The sequence below is a fragment of the Lathyrus oleraceus genome, unplaced genomic scaffold, assembly GCF_024323335.1.
Source record: "Lathyrus oleraceus cultivar Zhongwan6 unplaced genomic scaffold, CAAS_Psat_ZW6_1.0 chrUn0611, whole genome shotgun sequence".
NCBI classification, from domain to species: Eukaryota; Viridiplantae; Streptophyta; class Magnoliopsida; order Fabales; family Fabaceae; genus Lathyrus; species Lathyrus oleraceus.
Window position 1 is genome coordinate 35,985 of NW_026113002.1, and position 4,294 is coordinate 40,278.

A 4,294-nucleotide genomic window follows, 5' to 3' on the forward strand; every position below is an offset into this window, starting at 1 on the left:
ATTTGGTATTTATACATTTCTCTTTTATAATTCTATTTATCTGACTTAATGTCTCATTAGTTTTTTTTATACTTTTATTTATCTGACTTAATGTCACATTAGTTTTTTTAAACAATTTTAAAAACAAATTTAATATTTTCAGAAATAAAAGAAGACATTCGGAAAGCGGTAACGAACATTCTGATATCGTCATCAGTTAGTTTTCATCCATTTGAATTTGTTTTAAGTAACTAATAGAGGTTCAATGTCTAAATTTAGTGTATGGCGGAAGCGGATATACGTAATGTTTATTACACAAAAAAACTATCATCAAAAAGCAACCATAATGTCAGCATAGATCATGAAAAATAGAGCATTCTGTAAAATAGTAGCAACAAACAATGTAAACTGCATTTGCCAGCTCTAATACATCATTGTTCATCATAACTTGCATGTTATTCACGTAAAAGAAAAAACATAGTATTTAAATGAGAAGAAAAAAAATACATTAACATAAGAAACTAATCAAGAGAAGAAATAACAGTAAAAGAAAAGATGGAGATGGCAAATTATGCATGTTATAATGTATCATTTAGTCCTTCAAACAATATCTGGATGGCTGATGATATTATGATAAAACATGTTCCTCTTTTGTGTCTCCAAATTGCTTATGATATTTTGGTTTCTCGGCTTTTCTACTTCGTCCTTAAGCCCCTTCATGTGCCCCTCATTATTGCGCAGGTGTTGGTAAGTATTCATTCATCATATATTTCTTTCTTTCTTTTGCCAGTAAATTTGAATCATCAATACACATGATAGTTAGTCACATTGAATTTTCAACATAAAAACATATAAAAGTTTATACATTAAGACTGCCATAAAAACATATAAAAGTTCATACATTAAGACTTCCATAAAAACATATAAAAGTTCATACATTAAGACTGCGTTTCATAAATGAGAGATAAAAAATATAATAATTCCTGAATTTTATATAATGCAGGCTGGTTTTACTCTGAGTCCAAGTCTCTTGGGAAATTTTGAATGGGTATTTTCCTTGTTTTATAGTCAATATGGAATCCTAGCCGTTGAAACCTTTGCAAACTTAGGAATAATGTACTATGTGTTCCTAAGTGGTTTAGAAATGAATTCAGACACCATCTTAAGATCAAGGAAGAAAGGTACAAGCATAGCAATTGCCGGCATTGTGACGCCAATGTTATTTGGTGTTGGATTTCTAGCTCTACAACAAAAACTTATAGATAAAAATGATGTTTTCGCACAAACACCAAAAGAAAATCAAGGCGAAGCATATTTATTCTGGTGTTTAGCACTTTCTGTAACAGGTTTCCCTGTCCTTGCAAGAATCTTAGCTAATCTTAAACTTTTATATACAAAGCTTGGAAAAGATGCATTGACAGCAGCTATGTTAACCGATGCATATGGTTGGGTTATGTTTACCTTGTTGATTCCTTATTCGACTAGAGGTGGAAAGCCTTATCTCTCAGTAATCTCTACTTTGATGTTCATAGTTTTTTGCTTTGCTGTGGTGAGACCTATCCTTACTCCAATCATTGAACACTGAACAAGTATGAACACGTGGCGAAAATCACACCTGTTGGACGTGTTGACGGGAGTGTGTATTTGTTCGTACATTACGGATTCTCTCGGTACACATCCTATTGTTGGAGCTTTTGTGTTTGGATTAATTTTGCCTCATGGAAAGTTTGCTGATGTGGTTTTGGAATTGTCGGCCGATTTTGTTTCTGAGATTCTGTGTCCTGTTTACTTTGCTGGATTTGGTTTTAGACTCAACTTGCCTTTCCTTTTGAAGCAAAAGAATGCGGGTTTAATGTTTTTGGTTATGCTTTTGTTATGCATACCTAAAGTTTTGAGCTCTGTGATTGTCACTTTCTTCTTCGGTATGCCTGCCCGAGATGGAGTTGCCATTGGATTGCTTCTCAACACCAAGGGTATCATGGCTGTCATACTACTGAATATTGCTTGGGACAAAAGGGTAATTTTAAACTACCATTTTTCTATTATTGCATGATTTAAATCAAACAGCCTTTTAACCAACTTACTTTTTTTTCTTTTTTCTTTACAGATTTTGGATCCATATACTTTCATGGTTATGATGCTTGCTATTATAGTAATGACTGTAATGGTTTCTCCCTTGATCAATGCAATATACAAACCAAAATTCCGATTCATGCAATCGCAATTAAGGACCGTGCAAAAACTGAGGTTCGATGTGGAGCTTCGAATCGTCGCTTGTGTCCACAATGCTAAACATGCCAATAACATGATCCATGTCATTGAAGCCACAAATGCTACTAGACTTTCACCTATACATGTATCAGTAGCTCACTTAGTTCAACTCACTAGACATGGCACAGCTATTCTTGTTTCACAAATGGATAATTCAAACAGCACGATTGGTGGCGCAGAAGCAACCAACTATGGATCACAATTAGAGTTTGAGAGCATAACTAATGCATTTGAAAAACTCGTAGAACAATACAATGCGATTAGGTTTGACATATCAAGTGTTGTCTCGTCCTACACAACTATCCATGAGGACATTTACAATGTTGCCGAAGAGAAACGCGCCAGCCTAATTCTCCTTCCCTTTCACAAAGACTACTCAACAATAGAAGATGCTCCAGAAATAATCCACAATGAACATTGTGAGATAAACAAAAATGTTCTACAAAAAGCACCTTGTTCGGTAGGGATCTTTGTGGATCGCGGTTTAGGATCGTTGTTAGAAATAAAATTACGCATTATAATGATTTTCATCGGTGGACCTGACGACCGTGAAGCCTTGTCTATTGCATGGAGAATGGCGGGGCATCCAGGAACACAATTACATGTTGTGAGGATCAATCTGTTAGGTAAGGCTGCAGAAGAAACAAAACTAAAAATGGAAAAAAGCAAGTCTCGTCATGGAATGTTGTCGACGGTTATAGACAATGTGATGCAAAAAGAGTTGGATGAAGAGTGTATAATTTCCTTTAGGCACAAAGCAGTGAACAATAACGATTCAATTCTTTACTCAGAGAAGGAAGTCCATTCGAATACGGGCGAAGAGATTCCAACGCTTCTTAACGATATTGATAAACCTGGATATGATTTGTACATTGTTGGACAAGGAAGCGGTAAGAACTCGGTGATTTTTTCGAGGTTGTTGGAATGGTGCGACCATCCTGAACTTGGTGTTATAGGTGACATATTGGCTTCAACTAGCTTTGGTACGCAATCTTCTGTGCTTATTGTGCAACAATATTTGGTTGGAAGAAAACGCGTTATGAGAAAATGTCATGAAGTGAAAAGTGGTACTGAAAATTTGTAAAAGATCGATCGACGATACAAAGTTTTGGATTAATTAATATTTTGTATAGTTAGAATGATTTGTTTTCATTTTTTTATAAATTAAGTGGTTATAGTTCATCAGGTAAAGCCATTTATTTGTTATACCATATTTCAATTTTTTTTAATAGTTAAATCATGTTATGGTCTCCTAGTACCTGCATTACATGTTTTAATTTTTTAAATGATAATTCATTTAATATAATATATTAAAATAGAATAGTATGGTTTTGAGCCGTACATTTAGAGCTGTTAAAATGACTAGCTCATAAGGATCACTCTGTCTGGCTCGAAAAATCATAGAGTTAAAGCTTTAAAATTAGAGCTTGTATTTTTTTGAAGCATTTAATTCGACACTCCCTCACTTAGACCTGACACCCTCCATCACGTATGAAAAGACGACATTGCCCTTGTAAAATCATTTTCAAAATTTTCACAATTTATAGTGCAAGAGTGTGAATTATATATTTTACTTAAATCAGATATTTAATATATTTTATTAAAATTATATATATATATATATATTATATATATATATATATATATATATATATATATATATATATTTTTATTAATATGTAATTTTAAATTTAGAGTAATAACAAAAAAATTAAATATTTATTATTTTCATTATTGAATTTAATTTGTGAACAACTTTAAATATATTAGTGGTTCTCCAAAAAAGAAAAAAATTAATTGTAGTTTATTGTAAATATTTTATCAAGATTCAGTTTATTTATTAGTATCATAAATAAACATTTTTTTTGATAGACTAGATTAATTTTTTATGATTCAAATGAATTTTATTTTAATACTTTAATTAATGGCCTTCATATAGTATAATATATGCTACATGGTGATGCATTATTTTTAATAAATATTGATTATAGTCATCTAATATCTACGTTTATTATTTGTAATTTACCAACAATATGAAGAATAT

At 32.0% G+C, this 4,294-nt stretch overlaps 1 pseudogene; it reads left to right on the top strand.

Moving 5' to 3' along the window:
- The first annotated feature begins 534 nt into the window (after window positions 1-534).
- Window positions 535-3,334, top strand: LOC127114581 (cation/H(+) antiporter 15-like; annotated as a pseudogene).
- Window positions 3,335-4,294: the final 960 nt, after the last annotated feature.